The 23,923-nt window shown below is 48.2% G+C and overlaps 1 protein-coding gene across 2 annotated transcripts in view; it reads right to left on the reverse strand.

Moving 5' to 3' along the window:
* The window catches only part of LOC135917978 (tyrosine-protein phosphatase Lar-like), a 691,474-nt gene that overhangs the window by 222,046 nt on the left and 445,505 nt on the right, over positions 1–23,923 (reverse strand). The gene's annotated exons all lie outside the window — the stretch shown is intronic.

Raw genomic sequence — 23,923 nt, forward strand, 5'->3', positions numbered from 1 at the left:
AGGACCTACCGTCACAGAAGAAGGCCGTGCAAGCGCTATTGCGCTTTTTGCGATCTACCGGCCTGTGTGAACGACTTTAACTGGAACGCCTTTTGTGTGCGTTTCTCCACGTGTGCGTGTTTTTCTTTTCCTTTTTTTAGCGTTTTCCTCTCTGTCATCTTTCTAACCCCTATCCCCCATCCCCAGTGTAGGGTAGCAAACCGGAGACTCATATCTGGTTAACCTCCCCCCCCTTTACTCTTCATTCTCTCTCTCTCTCTACGGAGTTGCCATCTGTCGGATGCGCCTCCCTTGCGTAGTATGAGGGATCACGTACCGCGCTCCTCACTAGTTTGGCTTACGGCGCTCAATAAAAACACCACGCGGCAGCCATCCTGGACATTCCTGTAAGTATTCTCAACACAAGGGAAGGCTTTGCTGTGCAAACAATAATCTCGGGCAAATTGAAAGCACGGAATCGTTTAGAGACGCTATCTCTTTACCGAATGCGTACAGTGAACGCCACTGCGCGCTGTCGCCGCGATGGAGTCTCCCGAATCGGCTTCTTGCGTGAAAAGTAAGCAAACGCCGAGAGCAAATTAGGTGAAATATGTTCGTATAGTGGGCTGTCTGTATAACCAAATGGAGCATAACAGAATGAAGCCTCAATGCAACGATCGCCCGGGTTAACAGTGACCGACTGCGCGGCTGTAGGCATGTTCGCGCACAATGTTTCGCTTTCGCTGCGTGCGTGATTTCGCACCGTGCCATGAGATTCAGGCCGCAGCATATGAACATTCCACAGTACACAAGCAACCACTTGCGCGGACGCTATCAGAGCTGTTCAGAAATAATTTTGTTATAGAGACTTCGACGCCTACGGCGACTGTGATGTGCCGTCACGAGGATTCAATATTTTTTCTTTCTTCAAAGTTTTTGGACTTTTCAATCAAGTTGCGTCAAGCTGTATGTTTATCGGTCTTCTTGGCGTGTGGTTTCCCGCTGCTTCTTTCCGTAATCCAGTGCAATAATTTATAACACAAATATGACCATATGCCATGCCTTTTTTTAATGTGCTTATTACCGCTCCCTTTCCATTCCAGTGAACTTGCCAGTATCTAGCATCAACAAGTTCATAGACCAAGCCGTCATGACATTAGCCGGGCAGTGGGCGCAGGGCGAGCCTTTCAGTGCGAGTTTTTTGCTATTCACCGAACGTCGCAGTCTTGGTGCCCTAGCAGAAAGCTTCCTCGCGCCTGTGCTTCTGCATACCCGAGTTGTAGCCGATAGCTGTTTGCCGATTCAAAGTTTCACGAGCCAAACTTCACGCAGCTTCTTGTCCTGCGGCTACGTCTGAATAAGGCTGACACCGGGCTCCGTTGCGTACGTCCGGCACTACGGTACTGAGCAGTAGCCTACCATGCTGCACGACTCTAAAGGCAGCCACTACCTATTGTAGTGCTTTCAAATCTTCTCAAGCAGACATCCAAGCCGGCAAAGCCTCACCATCACAATCAGAACCGCAGTGCAATTGGCGCTTTAAGCTTTCGTTTTCATCTCGCTTCGGCGCTTCCGAAGCAGCCGACACGGCATCTGTGTCCACGTGATCCTTCATGCCACGTCACGCCGACGGTGGCGCCAGCTTTTCCAGTGGTGGAGATCGCCCCCAATTGCGGTGCTGCAACAACATTGACATAAGCTGCTAGACTGGTTTATATAATAGAGTAAACGCTCGTACGAAAGGCTAGGGACGTCACCCGCCACATCACAAGCTGCCGTCGCCGTGGCAGAAGGGTTGAAATCTGGGCCAGTTGGTACATACTTGAACGAAAAAACCAGTCAAAAACACAAAGGACAAGAGAAGAAGTTCACGACACAATGACTGGATGCTTGCGTAAAAGTAATCTCAATAACTGTAATCTAAACGTGTGCGGGAAGCGCTACGTGCTTAGCATTGTTATCAGGAGCGCATTATCATCAATTATGCGGTTCGGATCCCTGTATCCATTGAAACGTATGCTGTTCTATATGTAGTGTGCGTGAGTCCAAAGAAGGTACGTACTGTTCGCTTCCCTTTCCTGAGCGCTTGAAGCCTCTGCCTTACGGGGGTGGGAGTCACTGCTCCTGGCCCTTCACTGCCACCGGGATCGGCCCATATTTTTGGTTAACGGACGCGGACGCGAAAAATGCCGACTAACGAGAGGCTACAAGCTTCGCTGTAAATGAAATGCGGAGCCTGACAGCAAAATTTAGCTCCCCCCTCCCCCCTAAGAAAATGTAGAATTGAACTCGCTCCGCCGACGGTGCGACGAATGTATTCAGAAAAATTAAATTATGGGGGTTTTACGTGCCAAAACCACTTTCTCATTGTGAGACACGCCGCAGTGGAGGAATCCGGAAATTTCGACCACCTGGGGTTCTTTAACGTGCACCTAAATCTAAGTACACGGGTATTTTCGCATTTCGCCTCCATCGAAATGCCGCCGCCGTGGCCGGGATTCAATCCCGCGGCCTCGTGCTCAGCAGCCCAACACCATAGCCACTGAGCAACCACTGCGGGTGACGAATTTATTTCACATCACTCCAACATCTTCCTTCACTCGACGTCACGTGAGAGGGAAGTAACACAACTGGGGATGACGCTGTCATTCCCGTTTTCCGTTTGACTCTTTCTCGGTCAAATGTGGTCCCATTGTGTCCTATTGGCCCTGGAGGTTGTACGCCGACAGTAAATGCAATTCCAGAAAACGTTCGAGCTCAGCAGTTAGCCAGTCGTTCTGTCGCGCTTTCGCTTACGCTAACGAATTTGTTTCAAACACAAAGTTGGAGCATATGGCGTACACTAAATGTTTTAGAGGTTGTCTCTCAAGAAGACTAGCGCAGATTGTGGCCGTAAAGCTTTAGCTGTGTCATGCTGTGAAGAGATAAAGGACACGACAACGTGAATGAATACGGCTGCTTTACCAATAGCTGAAGGCACTGTATTCATCGAGATACAAATCGTGCGCGTGGAAGGCTAGAACGATAAAGAGCCCGTGGTCGGAAACAGTGTTACATAATCGGATACGCACTATGCCAGTGTCAAAAACAAAACTTGAGGTCGCTATTTAGATCACGGCAGCTGCTGCCGCACTTCAAACAAGGCAAAATGCAAAAAAAAAAAACACAACGCTCTTGTACTTAGATTTATGTGCCCGTCACAGGAACCCAGGTGGTCGAAGTTATTCCGAAGTCCCTCACTACGCACTGCAATCGGATCGCGGTATTGGCTCGCACGGCCACAGAATTTATTATTTTTATTAAGTGAAAACCACTAAGGCACTCTAAGGTAGTGCTTAACCACTTTGCCGAAACACACATTTGCCCTAGTTCTGTTCTGCAACGACCCATGACGAGCACAGCAATTTGGGAAAGAAAAACACACAGTGACACATATCACAAAAAGAAAGGCAATGCTTATTGCCTAGATACGCGGGTGATCAGTTTTAAGCTTTCCAAAATTTTTAAAATATCGCCTGTTGCAGACAACGTAATTCTACTCCACATGGATTACTCAGATAGGCAGACATTACGTGCACGACAAATAAAAACACATATTCAAGTAATTTTAGGTTCACTGATTAACTTGCAAATTAATTACTTTACATCACATTGCGAACTGCGAATTTTAGCTGGTGCGTGAGTAAGGCGTATCCGCTCGGAATGAATTTCCAGAACGACGCCAGGTTAGAAATGCGCCCCATAAAACTCGTCGCAAAAAAATACACAGTTGTCCCAGTTGCTTTTTCAACCGAATGCTCTTTTATGCATTGAAACACAAAAATAACTGCAATGCCTATGTGTTCCGCGCCACACCTTAGGAAATATCTCGAAGCTGGTATCACCGTGTAGATTTATTTAACGTGGATGCGTTTTCCCATCTCAGCGACTTGAATTCGTAGATAGCAATATGTGCGGTAAAGTAATTAAGAAGTTATTTAGTGAATCTGCCTCAATTAGTTGATGCGTTTCGATTTATTGTGCAAAAAAAAAAAAGCCATCATCTGAATACTTCAGCCCAAGGAATGGAATTACGCTGTCTGCCACAGGTGATGTTTCTTTAAAATTCTGTAAAAATTAAAAGCGATCACCCCGTATATGGTTTTACAGTATTTAGGAGGCCTGAACAGATAATATTGTAGGCGATGAGGACGACGTCGCCTGTGTCGAGAAGAAGCGTTGTCGCTGAGAAGATGGTGGAGTCCGATTTGAGACGCCGCCCCTGTCGCTGTAAATGAGTTCACGTGTCGGAAAAAAAAAATAGCACCGAAGATTGCCGATATTACTTTTTCACTACAACGTGAACGCGAGTTTTCCGTTCAGGCCGCCTGAGTCCGGTGTGAGGGCTGTTGCGACAGCATCCGCCCCCCCCCCCCCCCCCCGCTGCCGTCTCAATAAAAGAGCTCATTTCTAATTCCATTTCCGCGTTCCCTCTCTCCTGCCTCCTTTGGATTCGAGAATTGCCCGGCGGTAAAGCCCCTACTCCTGGACCTCATTACCTGCTCTTGATGCCCTCTCTGTAGCGGAGAGTCAGAAGTAGGCAGGACAGGACAAACGAAGGCGCCACTAATAACTAGTGGAGACTATATATACATTAGTTGAAAAAAAATTTTTCCCCCTCGGCGTCTTTTTTTTTTTGGCCATATACTTGAGAACAATTTTGGCACGGATACGAGTGAAGAGCTAACACTGCGTTGGAACTAAGAAAGAATATGGTTCCTTAGAAAATGTGCATTTTGAGACAAATGGTGTCTGTGCTGCTATCCTCTCCGGTTTCACTTTGGCACACATCTCAAGAAAATTTAAGACTAAACGGGAAATTTTTTTCCCGTCTCCAGTTTCTGTCGCACAGCTTGAAAAAAAAAAAAGAAACCGAAGAATGGGTTAAAAAAAATTCCCTCACTCACATCTCTCGCTCGGTCGTTCGCCCGCTCCATTTTCACTAGCTAAACTCTCTCCTTCTCCCTCGTCTCTGTATTTTACTCGCTAACATACTGGCTTAATTTTTCATGAACCAACCATTCAGTTATTGCATTCAGCTCACCCACTGACTCACTCATATGCTCCCTCCCCAACACACAACCACTTGTTCATTAATTCTCCCTCTCTCTCACACACACACATCTATCTGTGTGTGTGTGTGTAAGAGAGAGAGAGAGAGAGAGAGAGAGAGAGAGAGAGAGAGAGAGAGAGAGAGAGAGGTCCAACGTCACGATACTGCACGGCGGTCTGTGGGGTATTCGGCATTGGGAAAGTACAGAATACCTTCAAAAACATGTTTTCTTTTAACCGCCGCATATTTGCATGGCCTGCCCATGGGAATGCGGCCGCCGCAGCAACGGAACCCAACCTGGGACCTAGTGCTCAGAAAGATTGCATGCACACAATTGGAACTAAACAACCGATGCGCCTCTGGATGGTGACAGATGATATATGATCGTCAGTTTGCATATCCTTTTAGTACCACGAAACAGCCTTTTTGTTCTTCCTGTTCACTCATGCTCCGGCTCACTGTTCACTCCTTGTCACTAATTCGCACCCACCCATTCTCCGTTATTGATACCCATTGATTATTGTTTTTTTATATTCCTAATTTTTTTATTATTCACACGTTCTGATCCAATCTCTGTAATTCCCACTTCGCTATTCATTCTCGCCCACTCAATCGCTCACTGTAGCTTCATTCATTCACTCGTTCATTCGTCCACTAATTTGTTTGCTTTTAGTAAGCCCTTCGCTCACTTACTCAACGCATTCACTCAATTGTTTAATGCAATCAAATATCGTCAATCGAGATAGAATAAACTTTAATGTCCAACGGAAAAGGTGATCTACATACCCCCCGACACGCAGGTCAGGGGGCGAGTGCCGCCGCCTCAGATGCAGGCTGGGAGGTCTTGGGTCCCAGCAGCCTCTTCAGCCAGTTGGGCGAGCCGGAGCTGGAGCTCAGAGTCCGAGCTGCGCAGCAGGGTCTCCCAGGTGTCTCTGCTACCTATTTTGTGCGTTCCCCCGGGAGAGTACGGACATTCCCATATTATGTGGTCGAGGGTCCCTTTCGCCCCACAAAGATTACATTTATCGCTCCTGGCCCTGGGGAACATGTGGTTCGCCATAACCGGGTGCGTCAATCGAACTATGAAAACGGATGAGGATAGGTAAGTCGCCTCTGTCCTAGCGGCCGCTCGCTCACTGGAATGCAACAGAGAGACCGATGCATGCCGCAGCAAGCGCCGAACCCCTAAAACTCTCAATCATTAGGGAACGGGGACTCGCCTCGACAGCGAGTGCTACCCCTCGCCCTCGACGTACAGCGTCCCAGTTCCCCTCGCCAGCGCAAAAGAAACAAAGCAAAAAATGGCAAGGCTTAGCTTGGTTAAACCAAGAATGCGTTGCATATTGCGCGAGTTGGGGCCCAGCTTTTCCTCCGGCTGTCGTGACGTCACGTCACGTGGTTGCGCTAAAAGTCAATGGTGGCTGCCCGGCCGCGCCCAAGGACTGAACTGTGTGATTGCAATATGCAACGCATAAAAATAGAAGAATGAATGAATGAATAGAATTTATTGATAGGAAAGACAGAGAGGTCGACCTGAGCTAGTGCGCTCTAGTCTGCTACTCTGCACTGGGGAAGAGGGAAGGGGAGTGAAAGTATTGGGATGGATGATGATGATAAGAGAAGAAACTTAATAGCAAACATAGCAAGCTTAAAAGAGGATAGACCCACATATGAGACGAGCAGCAATGAACAATGGCTCATATACCCTCAATGGTGGCTGCCCAGCCGCGCCCAAGGGCTGAACTGAGTGATTGCAATATGCAACGCATAAAAAAAGAAACACTTACAGTGTACTGCAGCTTTAAATGGCGCCGAATACGCGGAGATATAACTAATAGGACATTTCGTTTCACCCGTACCGCTTGTTTCGTCGCACACTTCCGCATGCACGACCTGTACCCTTCCTGAAAAGGCAAAGGACGAGAGGCGTACAAAAGGTATTCGCAAACGGATGGAGACAACACAACGTACTTTCCGTGCTTTCTCACTAATGTGGGCCAAAGATCAAAGGTACACTCGAAAGGTCGACGCCGTATGCACAAGACGTGGCTTCTCTAATGGCTTATAACATGAAACAGACAGAGCCTCATTTGCCATTTCTACAGCCCTCTTCGCATTTGCTGGGCCGAACGTGCAACGTTCGTTCGCCAGTTAGACGTTATTTTTTCCCTCAGTGCCTCGCGAAAAAGAGAGCCATCCCTCTTGAAAGATTGCCAATATAAGTTAACGCAGGCACCTCTCGATCACGGTAAAACTCGATCCGGATGAAATTGCTCGATCGCAGCTGACACCTCAGAGCTAGCTGCTCAGGGAGCCAGTCAAGATCAAGAAGTTCAACTCCGGATCGGGCTCGATCGAGCTCCAAAATGCCCCGCGTAACTGGGGCATTATAATCTCGATTAGCTAAGTGAGCAGACACTGATCGAAGTGCATGCAAAGCCAACAAACGCACGCGTCACGTGTCTATACTATACGCATTTCAGAATGGGGCACAATATGCTCCATTAACCAGTTCCACCGCGCGTGCCGAAACATAGTTCAACGTTAAATTTGTCTAGACTTGATTGTTTGTGTCTAGACTTGGAACCCACAAAAAGAAAGGGGAAGAGGAGAAGAAAACTATGCCAGGGACTTTACGACGGCATCGTATCAGCGAAACAGCAAAAAAAAATGCATGTCGTTCGCTACCACACCAGGGAGCGTCGCTTATAGCTAATCAGTGCACGCCCGACTCACCGATAAAGGAAGCTTGATTCGAGCGAAGACAGAGCATCGAAGAGAGGACACCGCGTTGGGGGTCACAGGGCGTTGAATCGATAATCGATCGAGAGAGAGATTCAATTTAGCTGGCACCGGCTAAAGAGGTATAGCTAGGCGCAGACGGAGCGGTAGGCTAGCCGAAAAACGCTGGAGAGAAGCAGCTGCGACACGTTTAGCGAGAGTCTTTCAGGTCACAGCGCAGAACCCTCGCAGATAAACACGCAATGAGATTCAATCGACTACCGCCGGAAACTCTATTGAGGATGATGCAAACTCAGTAGAAGCGCAGCAGCATTCTTAGGTAATGTAAGAGGGTGGAGAAGAAGAGGGTGCCGCAAGTTCTGCACGGTACACGATTGCAGAACGCGTCATTAGGGCTGGGACACGAAGTAGTTTCACCACTGGCTTGTTCAAAGAGACCCTGTCGTCTTATGTCGGCGGCCGCCCCCCTCCCAATCGACCCCGCCCCCCTCCCTGGCCCCATTTTTGTCCCTGTGCAACGAGAGACAGCGGACCCATTTCGTGGCGTTTACAAGAATGCAGTTCTGTTAATCACTTTACATAGATTACCGGGGAATGTTCTGGAGTGTCATATGCGTTATTGTAAAGGTAAAAGAATCTAGCAGACGGGGGGGGGGGGGAAGAAACGGAATACCCTGGAAAAACAAAACAGTGAGTTGCCCGGAAACACAAGTCCGTTACACTTGAATGTTCGCGTACGCACGCGAGTAAAGCTCCGCTTGTATCCCGTACACTGTCCTTGAGTAAGCGACGCGTACTAATCTTACGCAAAGATTTGCAGAGTTCAGCACGATTGCGGCGGATTTGAACGCGTTCACTGCAATAGCTGCGGCCTCGCATGTGGGGCCCCGCCAATCGTCTGAACAACAATACATTTACCATGCACACAACACCTCCCTCACCCCGCTGCAGTAACGCTTGCCGTGGCCAGCGAAATCGGTGCACTGAGGTCACTATTCTCCGAATCTTGCGCGGTGCAGAGAACTCCGCACAAGCTGCCCGAACGCGAATGTTGAATGGCAGCTTATTTTCACACAAGCTAAGCAGACATGCGAGTGAAAACGCTCCAAACGGTTCGGCGTAACATGGCGGAACAGGAAATCGCATGCTGTAAGAACTTAATCAGTCAGGTTGGGGCTCCAATACAGACTAGGTTAGTTTAGCTTCCACTTTCTAGGCTTTACTGTGATGGAGGAATTAATAATTTATACAGATGCAGTTCGCTGCGACGACTATGCAGCTGAAGGACATTTACGATCAAGATGGCTGTCAGCCAGGTTCATGTCTGCTAATCATTGGGTGTATAGCTTCTCGTTTCGATAGCGTTTAGCTTGATGGAGTGCTGCCTTATACGATGACATTGAGGTTTGTATGTAATGTATGTACTGCTAGCTTTCCTGTTATTGGTTACGAGCACTTGGTGGTCGATCGAATTGTTGTATATAGTTCTGCACATAACAGCGTTATAATGATTGTAATAAATGTCACGATAGAAAAAAAAAAGAAACGTTACGTGGCTCCCAACCACGCGTTGCCCCAGAGACACGAGTTTTATAATCAGTGGTGATTACAGGCAACGATTTGCTTTTCTTCAAAGGTTGGAAGCTGCGTATGAGGAAATGGAATGGCGATGGCGATCACGACAGCGGACCGAGGACGGCAGAACTACAAAGGCGTTAAGCAAAGGACGGACACTCAAATACAGGTAAACACATTACTGAATGAATGAATGAATGAATGAATGAATGAATGAATGAATGAATGAATGAATGAATGAATGAATGAATCACGTCTAATGACGCAAGGGCCAGGTATGTCCAACGAGCGCCATGCCCGTGGTAATGAGTTCGCAGTGTGGGTGCGAGTTCTACGAAGTTGATGTGACTTGGCTGTTAAGGGGCCTCACGAATGGCCGCCCTAAAGTGCGTAAAGTCTACGTCTAATAAGATTATGGCGATGACGCTAAATGTGGGTGTCGTGCAGTTATTAAAAATCACACGAACACTGTTATTGAAACGAATATAGTGGTAACACCTACACCGGTCAGGCCAACGCTAAGCTGTACCTACATTAGCACCATCAGTGTCAAGACAATACCGGCGGCGCCGAGATTTGGTGCGAGAAACGACTGCAACAATCGCATCGCACCAATTTCTTGAAGAAAAGCAAAAACCACAAAAACAGAAGAAAAACAAACAAACAGAAAGGCTCTTTCACTTTCACTTTATTACCTTAAAGGCCCCCGGGGTTGGGGGTGTTACATAAGGGGTGGGTTACATGTATAAATCATATAATAAACAAAGAAAACACGTAATGAACATAAATTATTCGTTGTTAAATACAGCAGCTATACAATTCAGAAATTTAGATGTAAAGGTGATTGCGGCGATGTCGTGTGAAAGGCCGTTCCAATCTGGGTCTGAGCGCGGAAAGAATGAAGATGCGAAAGAAGATACGAAAACCAACGTTGCTGTTGCAGATGTGCATACGAAGCACGTATGTTTTCATCGCAGCGAGGTGACATTGAGAACAACAAGCCTAGGCAGAAGAACAAGGCCCTCTATGTTAGGCTTGCTTTTATCTTTATTCCAGGTAAGGGAGGACATTGGCCCCTGTCACGGCTCATTGAAAACCGAGAGAAAAGTAGAGGGAAAGCACCAACGGGCGAGACGAAGAAAAAAGATGTGGTCAGCAACGCAGAGAACAATAGAAGAGACGCGACAGGAGCGAAAAAAAAGGAAAGAAAGAAAGAAAGAAAGAAAGAAAGAAAGAAAGAAAGAAAGAAAGAAAGAAAGAAAGAAAGAAAGAAAGAAAGAAAGAAACTGCGATATCGCAGCGCCTGCGGAAAATATGGGATAAGAAGCTTCGAAGAAAGAGAAAAGCGAACGTCACGAAACGTCCGACGGCCGGAAAGGCATTACGACTTCAGAGCACGTCAGGGTCAGGCGCCTGACGACGTTTTGGCACGGCATCCGGAGAAGCGCTGTGCGAATACGGCATGCTGTCGCGTGATAGACGCGCTAGTGCAATGACCGTCAGGCGAACTGTGTGCGAGACCTGCGCACGCTGATTGATTGATTGATTGGTTGATTGATTGATTGATGGATTGATTGATTGAAATTAACGTCCGGGATCAACACTAATGCTATAAGAGACGCCTTAAATGGAGCGCACCGGATTCACGTCGGTCACTCGGGGTTCTTCAACAAGTGCCTAAATCGAAGTAAGCCTACATCTCTGTACTTGCCAGTGCATAGAACGTCATGCCGATGTGTTGAAGTCCACACGGTTCCGTCAAATTAAATTCTGGGGTTTTGCGCGCCAGTACCCTGACCTTATGAGGTAAAACGAGTGGTCGACTGTACATTAATTTTGACCAGCTGCGGTCCAATAACGTGCAGCTAAATTTGCATACACGAGCCTTCATCGCACACGGTCATGTGCAACTGCTAGTGCTTACGCTGACTACCATGTCCGTGTCTCCGTGTTTACAGTCATAGACAGGGAATAGTCAGCTGGAGAGTCGGGCTGTTACAAAAAATTAAATTATGGCGTTTTCACGTGCCAAAACCACGATCTGATCGTGAGACACGCCGCAGCGGGGGACTCCCGAAATTTCTACCACCTGGGGTTCTTCAACGTGCACCTAAATCTAAGTACTACAGGGTGTTTTCGCATTTCGCCCCCATCGAAATGCGGGCGCCGCGGCCGGGATTCGATCCCGCGACCTCGTGCTCAGCAGCCCAACACCACAGCCGCGACGAAGCCGGGCTCTAACAAAAGTTTATAAAAAAAACAGCGAAACACGCAGGCACGGACAAAAAGAAGAGAATGGAATGAAACTCGACATTATTAAATAGAGCTATAGGCACGCGGCATAGACTCGTAGTTCAAGGGGAAGGTCATTTTGTGCTTTCATTGACGCTCACTGCTTACCATGCATCTGTATCCTATGTATCACTCTTGCAGGCAACACAATGGCACAATCACAAAGCCTGCGAAAGATGTGATGCTTCACCGACGACGACGCGGACACCAAAGGTGAGGCTCGCGTATTTGCTTGTTACGTTTCCCAAGCACTGCGCCCGCCTTCGGGCCCTGCTTGTGTTACTGCGACAACATTCTGAGCCGACTTCTCTCACTTTGGTGCCAGTATCTTTCCTCCTTTCTGAGATGCATCAACTTGCTGCGAGCCCGCTCCCCAGGCGCATGTTCGACTCATAAAAGCCAGTAGGCGCGCTCGTCCGACTGACCAAAGAAAATCGCGAGTTTTACGCCTGAAATAGATACGCAACCGCGCCGTAGTTAACTCAAAATCAGGTGTGCTGAACCGCAATTCTGCAGCGCCAGTGGCACACAACTGGATGCGGTTGGGAGGCCACGTTTTGCGGAGCTTTCTCTCCGAGACTTTATCTCCAAGCACTTTGCTGCATGAACAGTGTTTCCCTCTATCCCGCTTTCCTCTTTCTGTTCCCCCTTTCCCTTCCCCCAGTGTAGGGTAGCAAACCGGATGTTCTTCTGGTTGACCTCCCTATCTTTCCTCTCTTTGCTCTCTCTCTCTCTCTCTCTCTCTCTCTCTCTCTCTCTCTCTCTCTCTCTCTCCGAGACGCCCGAAGGCGTAGACTCTCAGGTGTGGGGCGGCGCTGTGGCTGCTGGGTGAACTAATGCGATTAACATTCTTAGCCTGCTTCTCCCGCTACAGATTACGATGAAAGGCCGTCTTCAGCAATACAGCGTGTGACTACGTTCTTTGACTGACATTCGCATTAACGTCCACAGTCACACGGAGGTGGAATGTGCCGGAATTTTCATTTTCCCGCGTGAGAATAAGCGGCGAAGCTGACAGATGGCTGGGGACGCTTCTTTAGGAAACACGTGAAGTGCAAAAAATGTCGGAATGCGGCCGCCCCGCCCTATAACTGATCAATCAATCAATCAATCAATCAATCAATCAATCAATCAATCAATCAATCAATCAATCAATCAATCAATCAATCAATCAATTTTTATTCGAGCTTTACCGTACAAAAAATACACGTAAGGATGACGAGATAAAAGCAGTGGAGACATCATTCAACTCAGGTACATCATGAATCAATAAAGTGGGCTCATTCGCGACACGCTGGTATCTGTCATACTGCTATGCGCGAAGCAGGTGTGGAATATATGAAAGGCGCAGACGACTCCAATAAAACGGCGGATCCGCAACCACAAAGGGCATAAATACGAAAAGCGGATTAGACGCAAACAAAAAAATAAACAAACAAGAAATGTATGAAGGAGCCTGTTCGACGCCGTTAGCCTGCCTGCGTTTAGGAAGAAGCAGTCGAGAGGCGCAGATATTATGGCAAGACCTTATAGAAAAAAAAACAAGAAAGAAAGGAGAAGAGCGCTGTAAGAGAAGCTGAATAGGAAATAACCAGCAGTCAGAGCATGGGACAGGAAGCGGTGCAGAAAGCGTAGAAAGTATACAGGAAGTAAAGAATAAGTAACTTCCGGAAAAGAGGAAACGGAAGCTCATAGCTTCCTCTTTCCGGAATGCCACCTTTCCGTATTGGCTCACGGCCGAGCCATTCTTGTCCAGCCCCTCACCTCGCACCCTCTATCTTAGTCCTGCGCCATGGGACCGCGTCGCTTCTGTTACTCCCATCTTCCCAGTCTTTTTGTCTCTTATCTCGCGCTCTCGTTCTTCTTCCACGGGTCCTTCCATGCTCGTTGCACCTTGCTCTCCAAGAAAGTGTCCCGGCGGGTAGAGGAAGGCACTGCTTCTCCATTCTTTCTTCGGTGCCACCGAGCAATCCCTTCTCATCTCTGTCTATTCGTTCGCCACACTTCGCTGTGTGCCATCGCGAGTTTTCGGACGTTCCCGAGGAAAACCTCCGCAGACATTTCCTATGACGCCAGCAGACGACGCTCTGCAGTAGTTCGCGTCGTCTGCTTCGGCGTCTGCCCACAGTCACGGTACCTTCGGGTGACGTTCACCGAGACATATGCGCAGACATTTCGCGAAGTGCACATTCTCATACGTAGAAAAGAGACGTCTTCTTCCATGTCTGGATTTCTCCTCAGTACATTCTTTTCTAAAGTGCTGCACTGAAATCAAGGCGAACAGGGCGACCGGTGGCACGGGAAATCTTACGCTCAGCTTATGACGACGACTGCCATTAAGATCACCTTTGAAATGAGGTCGTGACGAAAAGTCAAGTAGCTTGATTGAGGTAATAAGCCATCGTAAATGGCATTGCATAATGAAAAGGATAGAGGATCAACGAAACGCGAAACAAGAGCACCTGGTCAACTTCGTGCCGCCTGTTATCTTGAAGCTGTACAACACTAGTCCGATCAAATGCAGGTTGAACTCATGCGCACATGTCCCGTGGTGTTTTGCTTGTCCATGTCATAAGTGGTGCTGTGGAACATAGATCGTTACTTACTATCCCAATATACAGCTTTAATGATCTAATGAGGTTATGCTGCATACATTTCAGTTTAGCATTCTTGCCTACCTCTTACTGGCCTTCCATCTCTTCATTAGAACCTCTATCTATGCATTGCACAGTTACTGATGCCTCTAATGCACCTGGCTCTGCGGATCGTTTCTCAGCATTTCTTTTTTCATCAATACTCTACACGTCCACTGCTTATCTCGATTGCTGACCGGTTAATGATTTAATGTACTTTGAATCCCAGCGCTTCCGGAAGGTGGACTTTCCACACGGTTCTTGCTCGGTGAATATCTTGGCGTTTCAGTACAAAGTGCTTAGTCACCTCCGGATTTATGTTGCAGCAGACACATGCTTCCCTGCTATGCGAGAATTCGCTCCAAAATGTTATAACCTCCAGATAAACAGGCTCTAGCTTGAAATAGCAAGGCACAGCCCTTTGAGGTACCGGACAGATTTTTCTCTCCTCACGTCTTTCTTTTCGTTTTGGTAAATCTCCGCGAACGTCATTGTTTTCCCTCCTTGCATCCAAGTCACCGGCTGTTTCTCTCACTTTCATTTTGACGATTTTCAATTACCCTGTACTTGTTAGCCAACTTCGCTAACCTCTTCCTCCATTCCGTATTCACACGTGAGAGGTAATTTGTTTGCGCACTTTAGCATTTTCAATTACCTTAGCACTTGTTAGCCAACTTCACTAACCTCTTCCTCCATTCCGTATTCACACGTGAGAGGTAATTTGTTTGCGCACTTTAGCATTTTCAATTACCTTAGCACTTGTTAGCCAACTTCACTAACCTCTTCCTCCATTCCGTATTCACACGTGAGAGGTAATTTGTTTGCGCACTTTAGCATTTTCAATTACCTTAGCACTTGTTAGCCAACTTCGCTGACCTCTTCCTCCATTCCGTGTTCACGCGTGAGAGGTAATTTGATTGTGCACTTTAGCCGCCAATTTCTTTTATGCACGTTCGTGAGTGATCCTTCAGAAACCTTGACTTTGCTCTGCACTTCTCCAACTCCGTCTCTCACTGCTGCGGCGTCCAGCGAACGGTGCGCCAATTACGCCCAAGGTCACGTGACAATATGAACGACACCTCAAGCGGCTACGTATGCCATGGTAACCCCGCCTGCACCACCACCACCACCACCAACAAGACAACATGACGACATGAACGACACCTCAAGCGGCTACGTATGCCATGGTAACCCCGCCTGCTCGAACTCCACCACCACCACCACCACCAACAACAACAACAACAACAAGACAACATGACGACATGAACGACACCTCAAGCGGCTACGTATGCCATGGTAACCCCGCCTGCAACACCACCACCACCACCACCACCACCACCACCACCACCACCACCACCACCACCACCACCACCACCACTACCACCACCACTACCACCACCACCGCCACCGGCACCACATTTCAAGCGTGGCATCGCACGCCTATAGTGAGTGCTGCGCGACATTTGCCCAGGCTGGTTTTCACTACCGAGGTTTCCGCTCCGGTGCGCATTTCGCCGCACCGGGCATTTCAAAGCCAATGTCGACGTTACACCTTTAAGCGTTCTTAGAGTACTTTCCGAGATGAGGGACTAATTTTACGATAGAACACTCGTCTGCCACGCATTTCATGCAACTGCGATTGCCGGCCAGGGCGGTTCCTATATTTAGTTCACCTTGCGGCTTGTGTCGTGCGGGTAAGCCACGCTCAGAACACTTTCCAAAGACATTTAAAGAAAACGAGCACTTTCGCTTTGATAGCCGTTCGCTAGCATAAACAAAACATACAGGCAATCAACCGACGCTTCTGCAAGCATCACGCGTCTCGAGTGTCATCACGTCTCGAGCAGATGCCTTCACCAGTAAATGCGGTTCTTGACCTGTTGTGACAGTCCAGCTCTTTCGCGGTCTTGTCGCAGCGATAAAAGGCGCGCTGTCGCAAAGCGCAAACAAACGCCGCTGACCAGCAAAGAACACACGCACAGCTCCGACAGGCGAAAAACTTACTGGCAGAACCCGCGAACGCATCACGTAAGGCACACGTTAGCAAAAGCAAAGAACAATATCGAGCGACCACACGGAACTACACGGCAACGGGGAAACGCGGACAAAACGCAGCGAATACCGCAGAACCAGATGCTTGCTTGAACAGTGCTTCCGGCAAACAACGGTCCCCTTCCAGACCATCGGCACATATAGGTATACAATCGTTCATAGAGTTCGTATTTCAGCCCGAAAGAAAATACGCCTACAACATAAATGGCGCGTGGAAAGCGAAAGGAATACCACGAAAGCATTCTCGACATGGAGTCACGTCCAGTCGGATGCCCAACGCAGCAACGTCTTCCAGTCGAAAGGCCATTTGTCCCAGATGTCGGCTTCCACCCTTCCAAACTCGACGACTCTGGCCGAATCACTCGAGGCTGCTCGTCGCACAGCCATTTTCTTAGTTTTTCGCAATCGCTGCCTCCCCACTCCTGGGCCTTCTCTTCCGCGAAAACAACCGTTCGAAGTGGACCGAGAAAGCTGCCGGAGAATAATAATAACAATAAACAAGAATGTTCCACTCAGAAGGCGCAGAAAGGGTAGTTAAAGAGCGCGATCGTGTGCGAGCTTCAAGTCGCGAACCATCGCGGAAAAAAGTAGGCAATAAAAGACGTGTCCTCCGAGATTCGATCCCCACGGTTGTCGTCTGCAATCACCGAACGTGACGCCGTCCGCTAACGACAGAGCGCGGAGAGCCAAGGACGATTGTCGTGGCACGCGGGGGTGCGTCCTTGGTCTAAATGGCTCCGACGTGGTCACCTATGGCTCGCATCTATGCCAGATTTCTGCTGCTCCGCAGAAACGGTCGCTCTGTCCTGGGGGCCTTATTGTCACGTGGACGCATGACGGCATGCTGGCGGGGAGGCAGACGAACTGCGCAAACGTGAACGTCTTGTGCGGCCGACTTCTGGTACGGGACATACGAAGCAGACGTAGCACCTCTTCCTGTTTTCTTACTTGTTAAAAGTGAGCCACTGCATCCCAGAACACTGATATAGTAGTTACATGACGAATACTTAAACAAAGTCGAACATGGAATCAAAGAGGCCGTAGGCCAGCTTCACAGTAGGGGCTGCTAAGTCGTTTTGAGCTGACGCCAGGTCTCTTTTGGTTTGCATATGTAGTCGTTGAAACCTTAGAAAAAAAGGTTATTAGTACGCTGTCCAACTCAAAACTAATCACCAGGATGTGCAAACAGCGCGTGTCAATTAAATATGGCGCTCGGCTACGGACGAGCCCCGTAACTCTGACACTCGGTTTCTGCCAGGGCACGCAAACTCTGTATCGGCGCCTGTTATCGGTCACCAAGTCCGAACGCCAACCACGAAACCAGGAGAAAGAGGCAAATAAAGCTATTCGCTTCGTTGGACCATTTACGAGCTGTCGAACTCTACGGGCCTTACGGAGTGCGTAGATTGCATGCAGCACGAACACGAGACAAGAAGCCAGACATTGATTCTTGGGCTTCAATACCTCACGAGAGAGAGAGAGAGGAGGGGAGAGAGAGGTGCACAGAAAGACAGGGAGATTAACCAGAGGTAGTAACCGGTTGGTTGCCCTGCAGGGGAGGAAGGAGTAGGTGGTAAAATACGAGCGACGCAGCGGAAAATGGAGATGCTGCAGCAGAAGGTTTCGGAATGATTTTTCATCACCTGCAGTTGTTTTGCATGTGCCGGGAACTCGATAGGGAACATAATTTTCGCAACCCGCCTCGTGACCTTATGGGCAGTAGCTGAGTGCCGTGAGCAATAAACAGTAACGCCGGGTGAAATACAGACGGCGGACACAAGCATGTTGTTAAAAGCGAAGCCTGCGCTGGTAGCTTTCGCCACTTTTGTCGTGCTATAACGGCCGACGTGGTCGAAGTGGAACTGTGAAGGCAAGCACCGCGCGGTGGTGTCGGAACACTCCGAACAGGTGAGCGGCAGCGCGAAAAAAAGAGAGAATACAAAAAAAAATGAGCGCGCGCGCGTAATGAAACAAAGAAAAAGGAAGAAAGCTTGTATAGAAACCATCGACGATAATTGCCAATGCTAACGAATAGCCAGAAGGAAGGAATGAGCGAACGAGCGAGCGAGCGAAAGAGCGAAAGAGCGAGGAACAGAGCGATCGAGCTCTTTCCTTGCCGAGCCCGACCACCAACGTGCCACGAGAACGGCCGAGAGAGCCAAAGAAAGCTAGTCGCCTTAAAACAAAGAAAGTAGCCTCAGGCCCGGACTGTCAAGCAGTGCCGAAAAGACGTCAACAAGAAAGTCGAGCGGGCGGCGTCAAGCTCGCACGAGAACAAACAATCCCTCCCTTCCTGCTTTCCCATCCGGCCTTCTAACCCGGCTTGTGATCTCCGCCTCCTACTTCAGCATCCACTCCCGCCGGGACAGCAAATCCACCTCGCAAAGACAACAAACGTCTTCGTTGTTGTTGTTTTCTCGTGTTCTCCGCGCTATGCGCGAACAGCCGCCGGCTCCCCCGTCGTGACCGTGTTGTTGACTCACGATCTGCCGACCCGCAAAGCCCGCCGGCAAAGCCAGAACTCTCGGCTGAGCCCAGGGTTATATTGTTTCCTGAAAAGCTCCGCGTTAACCCTCGCCCTTTTGCTCTGTACGCACACGTCGACTAGGGAAAATAAAGATGAAGAATTGCGAGAAGGGGGGGGGGGGGAGGGGGTTGCTTTGCTGAACCATCTCATACCTCCGTGGAACGCTGAACTGTTCTGTAATGCACGTTACTTCCTGCGCGCACATAGAGCGCCATGTGCCTGCTGACAGCAGGTGGGCTTGCTTGCCGGCTTTCCTCCGCGCTAAAGTGCTTTTAGCGTAGCTCGCGTCGCTATTCACACGAACGTCCTACAAGACGCGGCTGACTTTATGAAGAAAGAGAACTGGACTTCATTACAGCCTACGCCATTATTAAAGATCGCTTTGGGCAGATAGCAATATTAAACTTATTGACCTGGGTTACTCAAAGAGGTGGAGATTACTTGCACTAGAAATGAAAAAATTACTATCGACTAACAAGAAGTCATGACTAACGAGCTTTTTGATTGGTTACCTTACGGCACATAGCGAAATTTACTAAATGCAGCCGGGGAGTGGCGCAAGGCGTATCCACTTGGAACGAACACCCCCCGTGGTTGCTTAGTGGAAATGGTGTTGGGCTGCTGAGCACGAGGTCGCGGGATCGAATCCCGACCATGGCGGCCGCATTTCGATGGGGGGCGATATGCGCAAACACCGGTGCACTTAAGTTTAGGTGTACGTTGAAGAAATCCAGGTGGTTCAAGTTATTCCGGAGTTCCACACTACGGCGTGCTTCATAATGAGTTCGTGGTTTTAGCACGAAAAAACCCCATAGTAAAATTTTTTTCTTACTTGCTACGAATCTTCAGGAATATTCATTCCAGAAGTGTGCGACCAGATGCATGGCCATTCCAGTTATTTCTGTTCCTCATTGGTTAAAACAGCGCTTTGTTAAAGAAGTAAGCAGCACAACGGCGGATTTTTAGTGGAAGTTTCACTGTGAGAACCCCGAAACTTATGTGGCCCTTACAATTTGTTCGAAATGGATATGACTTGCAAACTAACCGGTTTCAAATTCATAAATTCCGATTTCTGTCAACAATTAATTTAAAAGCTGCTCAGTGAAATTTCGTCAATTATACGCATCTGCATTTCAATTTCTCGTACGAGTAATGTCCACCGCTTCGAGTAATCGAGCTCAAGAGCTACAAATTAGGCTATCCGCCAGGGGCAATCTTCAAAAATTCTGTATGGTCACAAAAAAAAAGAAAGGAAGAAAAAAAGCACCCCGTGTTTTGTTCCGCGTACCTTGTTATGCATTTTGTAGGTGATAGCAATTTCTTTCCCCTCTTATCAAGTTATCGATCGGCAGAAGACGCACTTCTACTGTATCTGAAACATCTTAAAAGATGTCGCTTTTTCTACACCGAAAGAGTAACGTCTTATTCTGAAAGCGTACTCGACGCGAACAGCGTACTTTTCTCAACACGAGCACCAGCGATTGCTCTGAAATGTGCAATGAGTCACGCATAAATAACCTGACACGTTATTCATCGTTCAAAGTATGCGCTTAATTAAAGCCTGACACTTTAACGGTGTGGAAGAAATAAAGAAAGCAGTGTTAAGGCAGGCTCCGTCATGTCCTCGCATTACGGAAAGTCGACATGTAGAGCTCCGCATTTCATGCAAATACAGAGAGGACGCGCTTCATCGTGTTTCCTGAGATATAACAAAGGAAGCATCAGGAATCATATACCTTGATACCCGACAGTACAAGGGCAATAAAGTTGAAACGAAGCAACTGGAGCCCAACCAGTCATCGGATGTCTCTTGTGCTCCCTTTTGAAAGTTCGTCTTTCATCAATAAATGATCAATCAATCAATCAATCAATGGCAACGAGGATTGTGCGAAAGGCAAGAAAGGTGAAACCCTCAAAGACAGGGCTTAGGCATTGTGTTTAACCAATCAATGTATTATGCCTTAAACCGAACCGAAAGGTGTGTGATAGGCAGGCAGGTGAAGCCCGCGTGAGACAGGAGTGACCAACGTGTTCATTCATTCATTCATTCATTCATTCATTCATTCATTCATTCATTCATTCATTCATTCATTCAATCAATCAATCAATCAATCAATCAATCAATCAATCCTTATTCGATACAAGGTGCGCGTCAAATGCAATACGTGAGGAGCAACCGCTGGGCTCGACCAATTAACCACTCACTGAACCAATCAATAAATCATTCAACCAATCTCAGAATCGAGCAATCGCTCGAAAAGCAGATAGGCCAGGAGCCCAGGTACGTCAGGAGTGGGCGTTCACGTGCGCGTCGATTTTCGAAGTTATGTAACTACGCTTCATTTATTCGCTGTAGAACGCTTACACAACCGCCTCGTAAAAGTTTCGCGCATCCAACGAAAGCAAACACTCTGTGCACGCAAAAGCCGCCACAGCTCCTCCCATGGCTGAGTCTCGCTGCCCGGTGCTCTGAACCAGCTCTGTAACTGCCACGAAAGGAGCAAAAACTGCGGGATGTCAACCGTGACGTCCCCTTGGCACGCCACACGTAATATTTCAGCGAGCGGCTATTTGTATAGCGTGTTCTATTCGGGGCACGCTAGAAATTCGGCCCCAGTCACTCGACATCTTCTGCAGCGGCCCCGCCCACCCTTACGGCAAGATCATTAGGACAGAAAAGGAAGGGTTAATGTCGCCATTACCGCTGTCTAAATGTCCTCTGAGAAGCAGGACAAAAAAAAAAGATACAGGCATGGTACAGAGCTGCCCGAGACCGTTTCCAGAGGTACTGCGGTCACGCAAAGCTGTCCGCAACCTAAATATAACGGAGATTCGATTGTACCGTTCCCATTCTCTCTATTCTGCGACAAGTGTTGAAAGTTGGAAACAGAGTTTGCTGCTGCCACCACCCCGAAGGAGTAAAAAATGACAGTGGCGTTAAGCAGCAAATGCGGCAGGTGTGCGTAAGCATTACGTAGCACTGGCCACTACACTCTAAGAAAAAAGAGAGTAAAAAGTGAGTCACAGCAACTTGACTCTCTTTTTTCTTACGAAGACCCATTTTCGCGCGGGTAGAGTCACAAAATAAGAGTCAACATTTGTGTGTGGGTCGTTTGACTCTTAATAGGACGCGAAGAGTCGTCGTGCAAGATTGCGACTCCTCTGATATTCGAGATGAGTCTGGCGAGAGAAAGATTAAAATGCAGGAGAAGAAATACCAGATAACGTCTTCTGTTTTAGGCAGGCCCTCGGGTTCCTGTCCTGGTTGTAATCCGTTCAGTTCAGTTCAGTTTCATTCCTTAAAGGCCCCCATTTCAGGGGGTGTTACATAAGGGGTGGGATTACATTTGTAGTGAGGAAAACAAACAGCGATGGTGATTTAATATGAAGGTGATCTGTTACGCGTTCTTGAAAAGCAGGTGTTGAAGCGATGGCGACAATGTCGTGGGGTAGGCCGTTCCAGTCCGTGGCTGCTCGAAGAAATAACAAGGCTGAAAACGCAGTAGTACGTGATAGTGGGCGGGCCACTTGAAGGGGATGACTGGTGCGGTGATGATATGCGTGAGGCGGCGGCGATATACAGTGCTTGATTGAGAGGAAAATAAAAGAATTTGTGATAAAGGATGAGGCTAGCAATGCGACGACGAAAAGAGAGGGGTGACAGTCCGGATGTAGCTTTCAAGGATAAAACACTGACGTCATATGAGTATGAGGAATGAATGAATCGGGCAGCACGATTCTGCACAGCTTCCAATGCGGTGATTAGATATGCTTGAAGTGGGCTCCAGATGGGGCATGAATATTCTAATTTGGGTCTTATAAGTGATTTGTACGCGAGCAATTTAACATGTGGTGGGGCATGACGAAGGTGACGTTTTAGAAAAGCGAGTGTTTTGTTTGATGCTGAAATGATGTTACCGACATTTTACCGACATGCGGTGTATCATTCTTTCGTCAAGCTTGTCATGTTCTGCAATTACATCGAACTCTAAATATCGATTTTCCTTGAACATGTTTATTGATATGTCACACGCTTAAGCGATAGCTGGCTTCCTATGCTAAGGAAGACCCGGATTTGTCACAATGGATTCTGACCATAAGTAAATCTAAAAAAAATATAGCATTGGCTACTAAAGAGAGCACAGCAACGAGATAACAAGTTCAGTAGGCGCACTCAACAGTGTCGATTGTAAATGTAATTGCGCTACGTAAAGTTAAATTTTGAGGATTTAGGTTCCAAAATCAAGATCTTGTTATGAGGCGCACGGTAATGGAAAACTGCAGATTTATTTCCAGCAGCTCGGGTTATTTAACGTGCACGGAATGCACAATATACGTGCGTTTTCGCATTCTGCCCCCATTGGAATGCGACTGCTGCGGTTGTAATTGGACCCGTGACCTCGAGCTCAGCAGCGCAACACCAAAGCCACTGGGCTACCGCAGTGCGTTGCGTTCCGCGACCAGAAACAAACACTAGCGTACGCAGCACTGCTTTTGAACCCCCCAGAAATTTAAAAACAAAAACATAGCAGTTTCCCCCCCCATGCTGCATGAATCACTGCATGAACAACTGCACGATCAAGGTTCGTAGCTTCATCGCCTGAATAAACTGCAGTAAACAATCGCTTACTCCGTAAATTAGCAAGCACGGGCTCACGCGCGCACGTGCAAACATGAACACATTTCACTCAATGACCGCGAACACTCGCTGCCACAGCGTCCGCGTGATGAAGGGCGCGAACAGAGCGGACAGAACGCTTCTGCTGCCTCGTCCTTCAAAGCGTCCCCGAAACTTGAATTGGCGATATAGAAGCGCCTTTCCCCTCTCCCCCCACCCCTCCCCACTTGGCACCCATCGGGAATTATCTCCAAGACAGAGCGAGAGTGGCGCCAGACCGGGCTAGAGCAACGGCCAGAGGAGAAGCGTGCTAAACCAGCGCCTCCTTTCCCCGGCTTGCGCGCGTTTTATCACGTGACCACCTATAGATACTTGGGGCACCCATCCAGGCACTATACATCTCGGCTCACCCT

Source organism: Dermacentor albipictus, chromosome 9 (assembly GCF_038994185.2).
Source record: "Dermacentor albipictus isolate Rhodes 1998 colony chromosome 9, USDA_Dalb.pri_finalv2, whole genome shotgun sequence".
NCBI classification, from domain to species: domain Eukaryota; kingdom Metazoa; phylum Arthropoda; class Arachnida; order Ixodida; family Ixodidae; genus Dermacentor; species Dermacentor albipictus.